We start from the raw sequence: 13,338 nt of genomic DNA, 5'->3' as shown, positions 1-13,338 counted from the left end.
TACATCCTTTTCCACAACACTCCACATTTTTGAAAGAAAGCCATGGTAAAGTCATCAGGACTAGGGGCTTTATCACCCTCCATCTCCCTTAAAACTTGGATGACTTCCTCCTTCGTGAACTCCTTCTCTAAGGATAATCGCTCCTCCTCTTCAATACAAGCAAATTCTAACCTATCCATAGTAGGACGCCCCACCTCAGTTTCCTTATACAACCCTTGATAAAAGAGAACTATCTGAGAGCGCACATCAAGCTCATCCTCAAAAAGAGCACCTCCACCTCAATCCTTTTAATTTGATTAGCATTTCTATGAGAGTTTGCTAATCTATGAAAGAACCGAGTATTATTATCTCCCTCCTTCACAAACAAGGCCTGAGACTTTTGCCTTCAGGAAGTCTCCTCAAGAGAAGCCAACTGCTCTATGTCCCCTTTGAGTTAAAGGCGTCGAGTTTGATCCTCATTTGAAAGGCCCACTAACTCCTCTCTCACATCTAAACCCATCAGCTCAATCAGCATGTTCTTCTTTCTAAAAGCCAAGTCACCAAACTCCTCCCTGTTCCACTTTTTTAAGTCTGCTTTCAGAGCCTTCAATTTTTGAGCTAAGATGAAACTTAGAGAGCCCTCAAAACTGTAGCCATCCCACCATTGCTTAATTCTATCAATAAAACCCTCAGCTTTCAACCACATGTTTTCAAATTTAAAGGCACTTCGACCGCTTCGAACAACACTAGCTTCCAACAAAAAAGGACAATGATCTGAAAAAACATGAGGGAGCACTCGTTGGGATACATTCTCAAAGTGCTCCTTCCAATCAAGAGAAACCAAAGCCTTGTCAATTCTTGACATAAAGGGAATGCCAGAATCTCTAAACCAAGTATAGGAGGCCCCCTCTAATAATAAATCAATTAAAGAATTATTCTCTATAAAACCAAGAATGCGAACATAGCAGGGCTAAAAGACTCACAGCCAAGCCTCTCACTATGGTACCTGATAATATTAAAATCACCTACTAGACACCATGCCATAAGCCACCTGGCGCGCACCTGAGATAGCTCCTCCCACAAAGTAGGCCGCTAACCATTATCATTTGGGCCATACACACCTGTACAAGCCCAAACAAAGTCATCTACCACTCCTCTTAGTTGTGATTACCGTGATTCCTACAAGGCAATTACTCTGGGACAGAGGGAGCTCCTCGGGGTGCAAGTTTTGTCAACGGTAAAGGAAATTGAGGGTGACGGGATAAAATCAATGCTGGCCTTGGATCTTTTTATGCGATTGGAACGTGGGTTAGATGGGAATTGGGCTATTATGTGGTCTGAGGTCAATGAAGTGGGCCCAAAACCTATTAATCCTTTAAAGCCCACTAGACTTAATGATTTTCCCTCTAGCCCTTTTATTTCAGCCAAGCCCAATTTAATTTGGAGGCCTCGCCAAAGCCCAAAGATCTTAAAGCCAGCCCACTGCCAGGGCTCTAAATCTGATCCCATAGCTCAAGTGCTAGGGTCTCAGTTACAGAAGCCGTTGGAGATCCAGCTTCTGCTAGAGAGACAACAGGGTGCAAGTTCAAGGGGTGTTGAGCTGAGGTCGATGAGTGTTTGTGGAGACCCAGTGACTGGAAATGATTCTGAGACAAGTTGTAGCATCGATCTTGGTATTCTCAACGCCAGCGTGGCTTTTTCTGGGCTCATAAGGCCCGGTGCCGAGGCTACTCAAGATTTTGGGTTTGGGGATTCTGGGTCCACCGAGAACATGGTGGTAAGCTCAGAACTGGCAGGGAGTGGGCGGCTGGTGGTGCTAAATAGTTGTTATCCTTTGTTAGACTAGGGTAATGGGATGGAAGCTGAGTTTGGGGAAGGGGAAGCACATGTATAAAAGGTGGAATCAGGTGAGGAATTTCAGATGGTTGACAGTGGGTGTGGCAGTGGAGGAAGAGATAATTGTATGTTGGAATGTGAACCTCTGTCTCAGTGGGTTCCTAATGATCTTAGCGTGGGTTTGCTGGCTCAGGATTCTATAGAGGGAACATAGATGTCTAAGTCTGGCCCACCCTCGGATTGGGTGTCCAAGTTAATGAAAAAATTCTATAAAATGGTAGGTTTTCCTATTGTGAAATATGAAGCTCAATGTTTGGCTCTTTTTCGCATCCTGGAGCAGGAATGCCTCAGAGTGAAGGACAATGAGATGTCTAAGAGACCTGCTAACTCAAGGAAACGAGGCCTTAGGGAGCGCAAGTTATGCACTTCATAAACCATTAAGCTTACCTTTTAAGTCCAGGATCTTCATCAATGCCAAAGGCATGACAATTTATAGGTCATACCCTGCCAAGTACATTTTAAAAAATAAATAAATAAATAAATTCATTTAATTTTGGACACATATAGTTTAATAATTTAACTAACCCCACACAATCACCAAGATGTTTTTGTGAGTCATGACAAGATTCATATATTGCTCCCATCAATTTAAGCATAAACCACCACTCATTTCACCTCAATATCTTTGATCTTTGATGACACCTGAAGAAACTTAAGACATTACTCCAGAGGACTTGTATATTATAATTAATAAGAGATTCAAGTAGCTTTAACCAAATCTCATTGGATGGTAACATGCTCATCCACGAATCCATCCTAGCAAACTAAGCCAGAACTTTTTGATTAGTGACATAGTCTAAAAGTCTATGACACAAGACTCTGAAACCCAATATCTCCTTGGGTGACTATGGAGACTAATGAGCATTCTCCTGAGAATAGCTTTACTTACAGAACCTGGAATTCCAGTCACACCTGTGTTCTCATGCCAGCCTGGGCAAGCATGATTTATTAGGTGTTCCAAATAAATAGAGAGATCATTTATTTTTCTGGGACACTAACAAGAATTTAGGTATCAGTATCATCTTGCTGCTTGAAAGAAAAAAATCAAAGATTTACCTACCAATGGTGATGCATTTCATCAGGCCAATTACAGGGAAGCACTATAACCTAAAGGAATGTAACCCGGACTTTACTAGGGGTTCCTGAACTCTTAATTCATGAAAGCCTAGTTCTCCTATTGTGCTTAAGTTTATAAGGTAAGCAAGTTTTGCTCTCAACCATTACCTAAATGGGGTAAAACAACAGCAACAAACGATAACAACAAAAAGGAAAGAGAAGAAGCCAATTCATGAACCTAAAAGAATATATATCTGTGGTGATTGGAGCATAACACTTCAATCGGGAAATTAACATAATGAGTATTAAATTTTCAGAACAGCTACAAAATAAAACATTGCATGGAGTAAAAGGACTCATTTCATTAAAAGCATTAAACTCTCACATGACAAAGAGCTTCAAGCTGAGTTCTAGATTCTGAAATATAACACAAAAAACATTTTAAAATACTATATAAAATTTTGATAAGTAAAATACCAAATTAATATTCACCAATCACATTTGTTATATAATTATCTATTATGCTATAATGTTCTGAATTCTTTTTTTTTTATTAGTAATAAGACTTGTATTCATCATGAAAGAACAAAAACTACAAATACAGGTGTTCATGATGGTGAACACAAAAAACCTAAACAAAAACAACAAAAAAGAAGAAAGGGAGGGCAGCTTAAGGGGCACTTCTAAGGGAGGAAAGAAACTCCAAAACAAAAGAACAATTAGAAGAACCCCAGCACCTAGCCTAATCAAAAAGAGTATTTCGGCTGAGAGCTTGTAATTGTTCAAGCGTTCTCTCCAGATCCTCAAAAGATCGCCGGTTTCTTTCCAACCAAACAACCCACATCAAACAGCCAAGAACCATATTCCAAATGTCCGAAGAAAATTTCCCCAACCAATTACTCCAACAGGCCACCAAACACTCCACTGAACCTAGCATGACCCATTGGATCCCAAAAGCTTGCAACATATGCACCCACAAAGAATAAGCTACAAGACAATGGATGAGAAGATGGTCCACAGATTCCACCGATCCGCAGCACATACAGCACCTATTCACCAAAGGGAGGCCCCGGAGCATCAAATTATCCAAGGTAGGAATCCGACCATGGGCAGCGGTCCACAAGAAGAAAGCCACCCTCTTAGGAACCTTGACTTTCCAAATCTCCTTCCAAGGGAAGCAAGAATGGGAAGTACCCCTGATCTTGTAATAGAAAGACCGAATATCAAACTTCCCACTCCCATGTAAATTCCTATAAAATCTCACATTCCAATATCTACTACTCCCATCCACCTGATTATCCAACAAATCTAAAATACAAGCTTCCTTGTCACTGGAACACGCATATAGCTAAGGATATAGCATTTTAAGGGAGGTATCCCCAACCCACCTATCATGCCAAAAACAAATGCGGGAACCATCACCCACCACAAAAGCCAAGTGTTTGGAGAGCCTCTCCCACCCGATCTTAATACCATGCCAAAGGCCACACCCATGGGCCCTTCTACACTCTTTAGTCGTCCATCCCCTTTGACGCTCACCATATTTGGTGGAAATAACCCTCCGCCAAAGTCTAGTTCCTTCAAGGCCAAACCTCCATAACCATTTCCCTAAAAGAGCTTGGTTGAAGTGAACTAACTTCCTAACCCCCAAACCGCCCATCTCTAGAGGAGAACACACCTTCTCCCAAGCCACCAAAGAATGTTTGGAATGCTCCTCCGAAGACCCCCACAAAAATCTTCTCTGAATACGCTCCAATCTGTCAGCCACGGCTACTAGGATGGTAAATAAGGATAGATAGTATGTGGGAAGACTAGAGAGAGTACTCTTCAAAAGAGTAAGTCTACCACCCTTAGACAAATAAAGACGCTTCCAACCTAACAGCTTCTTCTCCATCCTCTCCAAAATAGGGTTCCAAATGAATCTAGTCTTGTAAGGGGTGCCCAAAGGCATGCCCAAGTATTTCATAGGTAGGCAACCCACCCTACAACTAAGAATATTAGCCAAATCATCAATATTGCCAACCACCCCTACCGGGACAATCTCACTCTTCCCCACATTAACCTTTAGACCAGTAAAGGCTTGGAAGCAAGACAAAGCCAGTCTAATAGCCAACAACTGATCTCTAGAAGCATCACAAAATAGAATAGTATCATTTGCAAAAAGCAAATGTGATATGCGAACCCCGATAGAGTTAACTAGACCCACATGAAAACCACGAAGCAGCCCACTTTCCTCAGTTTTCTTAAGGATCCAAGATAAAACTTCCATAATCAAGAGAAACAGGAGAGGGGACAACGGGTCCCCTTGTCTCAACCCACGAGAGCTTCCAAAAAAGTCTGAAGGAGAGCCGTTCACAAGAACCAAGAATCGAACAATAGAAATACAAGCCTTAATCCACTCCCTCCACTTTGTCCCAAAACCCATCCTATCCAACAAATAAAGAAGGGCATCCCAATTAACATGATCATAGGCTTTTTCTATATCCAATTTACAAACTACACCCGGGGAATTACATTTCAGTCTACTATCCAGGCATTCATTTGCAATTAACACAGAGTCCAAAATTTGTCTTCCACCAACAAAGGAATTTTGGGTCTCCGAGATCAACCTATCTAACACCACCCTCAGCCTATTCGCCAACACCTTAGACATCAGCTTGTAAACACTGCCCACCAAGCTAATAGACCGAAAGTCCTTAATATTGACAGCATTAGATTTCTTAGGAATTAGAGCAAGGAAAGAAGCATTAAGAGACCTTTCAAAAGCTGAATACCTGTGAAAATGCTTGAAAACAGCCATCACATTAGCCTCCACCACCCTCCAACATTTGTGAAAAAATGCCATGATGAATCCATTTGGACCAGGGGCTCTATCCCCCTCCATCTCAACCAGCACCTGGGAGACTTCTTCTTTCGAGAACTCCCTCTCAAGGGACAACCTATCATCCTCCCCAATACTAGCGAAATCCAACCCATCCACAGTTGGATGCCACGTGTCAGTCTCAGTATAAAGATCCTAATAAAGTTGGACCACCTGAGACCTCACAGCAGGTTCGTCCTCATATAATACACCATCCACCTCAACACTACTAATAAGATTAGCTCTTCTATAAGAATTTGCTAATCTATGAAAGAAGAGTGTATTGTTATCTCCTTCCTTCACATACAAAGCCCGGGACTTTTGTCTCCAAAAAGTCTCTTCCATGGAAGTTAAAACTTCAATCTCACCTTTAATCTGAGTACGGCGAGCTTGATCCTCAAGCGAAAGGCCCAAGTTATCTTCCTTGGCATCCAAACCCAATAATTCAGACAACAAACTCTTCTTCTTAAAAGCCAAATCACCAAAAACTTCCTTATTCCACTTTTTAAGGTCTTCTTTAAGAGCCTTTAATTTCTAAGCCAAATAGATAAGTTTCAAGCTTAATCAAGAATAAATCACCAAAAGATGCATTGGTGCACAAATATCTGAAAATTAATAAAATATTATTGGATTGGAAGCATGAAACTCCAAATAAAGTGCAAGAAGACAAAAAGATCCTCCTATATTTTCTTCTAATGTCTGCAAGCTAGATAATGAAGCACTTGGTAGGAAAAACAAATAAGGTATCCAAACAAGCACATTACAAGCAACAAGAACCACATGATATTGGAAAAAAGCTGTAACATGAGAAAAAAAGGAAAGATGTAACCAAAAGTAACGCAAATAAACCAAGAAGATTATGAGATAAGAAGTTAATCAACCAACAATAGAAGGACTAACCACTACAAATAGTACATACATGAAGGAAGACAACTCACAACTGATGTAGAGAAACGTAAGCCTAAAAGAACTTTTTTATTTTTTAAAAAAGAAACCATTAGTCCCTTATCTTTTATTTCTCTATGTTATATTTTATTTATTATTATGTATTTAGTATTTCAAAATGTCATGTCACTAGCAAGTGACTTTTAATGAAGTTGGATGGTTAGAATCTAATTGTTATATGTAAGATAAAGGATTATGATTCTATGGCTACTAATGTCTATTATAAAAAAGCGTATGTTATCTTTTTCTTTGATTTAATCTTGATTGTTACTAAAATTTCTTCTTAAAACCTTCTTCTACATGAGACTTAACAGTCCATACTGGTAGTGCCACTAATTTGGAATCCAATTCACCAGTTATAGGTTCATTAAAAGAACTTATATAAGAAAATCAATCTTTATATATATATAATGGAATTTATTGAAACAAAAAAATGATCACCCAAGTCTCCAGGTTGTATACAACTTGGGACCGAAAACAATCAAACACTCAAATAACAAACATCTATCCAATCACAAACCAAAAATTAAGAGTGACTTCCTATAGCTAACATCCAATCCAATAAAGTTCTAAAGAAAAACAATTTCAGTTCCACTAAAGTCCTTTCTAAATCCATAAAGCTCTGGTAAAGTCATTCCATAGATACCTTTAAACCCATTACATAGATACAACCCTTATTAGATGGTAAAAATACACCCCCTCCTTCCTGTCATCTTAAATATAAATATCCTAAGATTAAAAAAAACAAATTTAAAGATAATTTCCATAGAAACTTATAACTCCATTACATAGATATAACCGTTATCTAGTTCATTCACTATAAAGAAGAAATTTAACACACTAAGATAGAAGAAATTTGACACACAAATACATGTTCGCAAACAGGCACAATGCAAGCATGGGAGACAGTTTAGCGCTTTATCATTTTTATAAACAAACTGAAACCAAACTACATATCATCCAGAATTCCAAACATAAGAGTGGTGTGGCCCAAATGAGTTTAACAAAGTAAATGCACATAATAGCTACTACAATCCATTTTGACATAAAAACTAATGCCTATACTAAGAAACAAAACACCATCAAAATGCTTTGTTGAATCTTTTCTTTCCCTGAGTTAAAGTTTGTTACTTATGGACGACTCATCATCAAGCATGATTTGAAAAGGTCCTGCAAGAATTTAAAAACTGTAAGAGCATTCTTGTTCGTGATTTAACATAAGAAGGTAAAATAATACTAATTAGTTTAGTAATCATGTAGAAAAATAAACACTAGATTTGTGGTTGCGAGATATACAAATTAAGAGATAATCCAAGCCTTTACCACATGAACATTAGCAACAATGGGGATGGGGGACTGGGGCAAATGATCTATGAAGGTTCCCATGACAACAATTATATAATAAGAAGATTTCTTGCTACTTAACCATGGACAATTGTAAGGAGAAGACTGTGTTCCAAAAGAAAATACAAGAGTAGAAATATTGCAAAGTTCATAGTAATAGAAAGAACACAAATACGATGTGAAATCAACTGTTAATTACAACCAAAACAAATAATTTCAAGCTAAAGCTAAAGCCAACTAGATAACCACAAATCACTTTTACGACTATGAGACAAGGTTTGTATCATCCATCAACATGCTCTAAGACTCTAAGTAATACATCTCTGGATGCTAGTTAAGGGTTTTTTTTTCCCACCCCTTTTTAATAGTACATCCCTAAGTGTTCAATGTCTTGTGTGCAGGGTGTTGTCCCTTGCTCAACAATAATTGATCACTTTGTGTTCTCTTCATTCACAACATCAATGTCCTCTTTCTCTAAGAGAAATATTTTAACCATTCTCTGAGGGATAACTGGTGCGGACACGAGATATAGGCCCCCAATTATACACACATATGGGAGGAAGAACAAAAAGAAGACGGCCCAACCTGTGGCCTTATGGATGGAGCCTATTAGTTATTGGGCTTGAGATTAAGCAAACCCGAACATTTAATAATTAGAGTTTTGTGTTGTTAGGGTTTTGTGTTATAGCTATTTAAACACTTTTTTGATTATTGTAACACAGCTTTTGAGAAATATAAAAAAACGTTTGTTTTCTTTTTACACTGATGCCGACTCCAGTTTGCTTGGTGCTAATTCCAAGCAGCCCTTAGGTGCTGACTCCTAAGGTTTACTCTATCATTTTTCTTCTCTATTATACTATTGTGGTTGTCCTACGTCAGTTTTGGTATCAGAGCAGACTTCTGGTCCATTCAACACAACCGTAGACAACCACATCAAAGCGAAACCATCAAAAACAAAAGAGCAAGCAAACAATGACAGTACCTTTCAAGTTTTTGCCCCATGAGATTTTAAACAAGCCCAAGCCAGCCCCTGCAATCCGTGTATTCCCCCAAGCCCCACATGAGTTTCTCACCCCCAAACCAACAGAGAAGCCAGCGGCGCCTCCCAAGCCGGTGACCACCATCCGTGCCCACCTCTGATCTCAGAACCCACAGTCCACAAAAAAAAAAAGAAAAAAAGGAAGGAGCAGAGACCCACGGACCCAGCCACCAACACCCACAAAATCAAAAAAAAAAAAAAAAAAAGAGGAAGGAGCAGAGAGACCCACAGACCCAGCCGCCGACACCCAAAAAAAAAAAAAAAAAGCTGAAGGAGCAGAGACCCACGGACCCAGCCGCCAACACCAACCGCCGCGAAACCCAACAGCCACCAGCCGCCGAACCCATTACCACCCTCGACCACCACCGCTGAAGACGTCGACCATCGCCGCTGAGGACGCCGACACACTCCGATGCCAAGACCCGAGACAGCAGCCGCCACTCCACGATTGGAGCTGCCGCTGTCCTCCTCGTCTTTGCGCCGCCACAGTCGTTGGTCCCTAACGCCGCGAGCCCATTGCCGAGCAAAATTTTCTTCTAGAGATTCTGCTCTCTTTTAGTTTCTGTGGTTTTTCTTGTTTTTCTTTTTCAGTATGTGGGTTGAGTTCTTTAGAGTCTGTCGTTTTGAGTTATTTTAAAGCCTGTAATGTCCCAAGTCCATAGCACAATGTAATTTTATTTTGAAAAAAAAAAAAAAAAAAAGACTATTGCTGTGACAGCCCATTGCTTGTATTGGGCTTTAATTGTTCTCACAGGTTCCTCAGTCCAAGTCAATTCATTACTTGAAGAGCAGACCGTGGCTACCTAATGCAATACGTGGAACCACTGACTAGGGTACAATTCTGACTCTATTTTTTTGGTGGATTCAATTTTATCTCATTAAAAAAATATTATCTTTATGTTTTTTATGTGCATATCCCACCATATTCCATTATCGTATCCAATTTGTGCTCAGATTAATCGTTTTACTGTTTGTGTCCTCTTTTAGTACCCACTCTAAAATTCCAAAAAAAAAAAAAAAAAAAACAATTTCTTTGAAATATCTTATTCTTTTTGTGGAGCTTCTTGGAATTTGATGTTTATTTGGGCTATCTCGTAATACTGTGAACACTGTCACTATTTGTCTGCAATTCCTTCCTTTGATTCATCGATCTAGTCTCTACATGCACTTTGCTTGACCTTTAATTTTACATTGAGAATTGATTACTTGAATTTTTGAGAATCTCAACTGCATTCATAAATATTGTGTTGCATGCATCTACGTAGTGGTCGCGTCATGTCAAACCCTGAACATCAATCCACTTCCGAATCTAGGCCCTCTTTAGAGCAGACCATAGGAGACCTAGCTAAGAGTGTCCGTGATTTGTTGGATAGGGTAGAGCGAATTGAAACATCTCAAAGAGAGACCACTAACCATGAAGGAGATAACATGCATGGGCAATATAATAATGGTCACTTTAATAGAGCTCCACACTTTGAACCTAATCACTATAATCACTATGGTCCTAGGGATTATGATGATAGGATGTTTAAGGAAATGAGAGAAACACACACCTTTGATGGCTGCCTAGACCCATGGGTTTTCACTGATTCGTTACGTCAAATGGAGAAATTCTTTGACTATTACCATTGGGCTAAGAATAGGAAAGTGAGGTATGCTAGAATGAAGTTAATTGGGAGAGCTGATTTTTTCTGGGAGGACCTTGAGGAAACCCTTAGGCGACGACGTGAGCCCCCCATTATTGATTGGATGGAGATGAAGGACGCCCTCTCGAGGAATTATCTTCTTCCAACTTATAGGAGCTCCCTCCTTAAAGAATGGGATCGCCTAAGGCAAGGCACTGCTCCTGTGACCGAATACATAGAGAAATTCAAGGAATTCCAGAGGCGAATTCGAATAGTTGAGGAAGAAGTTGTCACACTCAATAGGTTCAAGAAAGGTTTAAATGCTAACCTACTAGGCGAGATTATCACTCGAGGAATCACCACCTTAAGAGAAGCCTATGACCTTGCTAGGAATTGTGAGTTAGCATCCAAATCTATCTTTTGGCGACGTTCTAAGCTTCGAAGCATTCCTCCCAACCCTCACCCTTTTGGTAGCAAACCTAAACTTGCCTTACCCCCTAAGGTCAACCCCAATAACATCCCGATACAAAAAGAGGACAAGAGAAAAGGTGTGATCAATGAGCCCTCAAAATTAGGCTCTCGCCTCCAATGCTTCAAATGCAATGGGATTGGACATGTCGCAGCTAGATGTCCCTCTAGGACCCTTGTCATTCAAGAGGATGATGAAAAGGTAGAAAGTGTTGAAGAGCTAGTGTATGACCCAAATGCTGAAGAAGTCCAAGATGTTGAGGCCGAATGGGAAGATGATCCCAGCTACCTCATGTGCATTAGAGCCATCTCCCCTCAGGTTGATGATTCCCAGGCTGTTTTTGGTGTCCCTAGAGTGAATGTGGTAAGGTGTGCTTTGATAGAACAAAGGGAAACTAATGATTGGCGAAGAAGTGCCATCTTCTAGACTTACACTAAGTGTGGAGACAAAACGTGCAAGGTTATTATAGATAATGAGAGTTGCATTAATGCGGTGTCCTCTAACGTTGTTTCCCGCCTAGGCTTGAAATTGATCCCACACCCTAACCCATATAAAGTTTCTTGGGTGGATACTTCCTCCATAGCCATAAAAGAAAGATGTATTGTCCCACTTCAATTCCTCACCTACAAGGCAGAAATATGGTGTGACGTAATTCCCATAGATGTAGGGCATATTATCTTAGGTAGACCTTGGCTTTATGATTTGGATGTCACCCTTCATGGGCGATCCAATTCTTGCTCATTTATGTTTGGAGGCAAGAAGATTGTGTTTAATCCTTTGAAACCCAAGCCAATCGACATGAGCAAGAAGCCAGAAGTACCGAAGGCGAAAGGTCTGAACATCATAAGCCCAAAGGCATTTGAGAGGGTAGCAGTTCAGGAATCCATTGTGTTTGTCTTAGTTGCTAGGGAACTTCATGGAGAGACCTGTGAGGAGCAACCTGAAGAAGTGAGGTCCGTGCTCCAGGAATTTAAGGATGTTTTCCTTGAGGAACTCCCCGATCAATTACCGCCCATGCGTGATATCCAACACGCCATAGATTTTGTGCCCGGAGCGACCCTACCTAACTTGCCCCATTATAGGATGAGCCCTGCAGAACATGCCGAGTTGCAAAGACAAGTAGAAGAACTACTTAGGAAGGGTTTTGTTCGTGAGAGCATGAGCCCTTGTGCAGTCCCTGCACTCTTAACTCCAAAGAAAGATGGGACTTGGAGGATGTGTGTTGATAGTCGTGCCATCAACAAGATCACTGTGAAGTATCGTTTTCCTATCCCTCGGTTGGATAACATGTTGGATATGATGGTTGGAGCAACGATCTTCTCCAAGATAGACTTGAAAAGTGGCTATCATCAAATTAGGGTTCGTCCTGGTGATGAGTGGAAAACTGCCTTCAAGACGAAAGATGGTTTATATGAGTGGATGGTTATGCCTTTTGGATTGTCCAATGCTCCTAGTACCTTTATGAGAGTGATGACTCAAGTGCTCAAGCCTTTTATGGGAAAATTCCTGGTTGTGTACTTTGATGATATCCTCATTTATAGTAAGTCTAGGGAGCAACACTTAGACCACCTAACTCAAGTTTGCACAACCCTTAGGAAGGAGAGTTTATATGGTAACCTCAAGAAGTGCTCTTTCTTTACAGATAAAGTTGTCTTCCTAGGTTTCATAGTGTCATCTGAAGGAGTTTCTGCCGACCCCCAGAAAGTTCAAGCAATTATGGATTGGCCCGAGCCCAAAACTATACATGAGATTCGAAGCTTTCATGGACTCGCTTCCTTTTATCGTCGATTCATCAAAGGATTTAGTACCATTATGTCTCCCATCACTGACTGCTTGAAACATGGGGAGTTTACTTAGACAAAGGCTGCTACTAAAGCCTTCAAGGAGGTGAAACTAAAGATGACTGAGGCACCTGTCATGCGTCTCCCTGATTTCACCAAGCCTTTTGAAGTGGAATGTGATGCCTCAAGTATTGGCATAGGGGGAGTCCTTAGTCAAGAGCGTCACCCAATTGCCTATTTCAGTGAAAAGTTGAATGATGCTAAGCAGAAGTACTCCACGTATGACAAAGAATTTTATAACATTGTACGAGCTCTTTGGCATTGGCGTCATTACTTGTTGTCTC

Source organism: Castanea sativa, chromosome 5, assembly GCF_040712315.1.
Source record: "Castanea sativa cultivar Marrone di Chiusa Pesio chromosome 5, ASM4071231v1".
Lineage (NCBI taxonomy): Eukaryota > Viridiplantae > Streptophyta > Magnoliopsida > Fagales > Fagaceae > Castanea > Castanea sativa.
Note: the sequence above shows the minus strand (reverse complement) of the source record.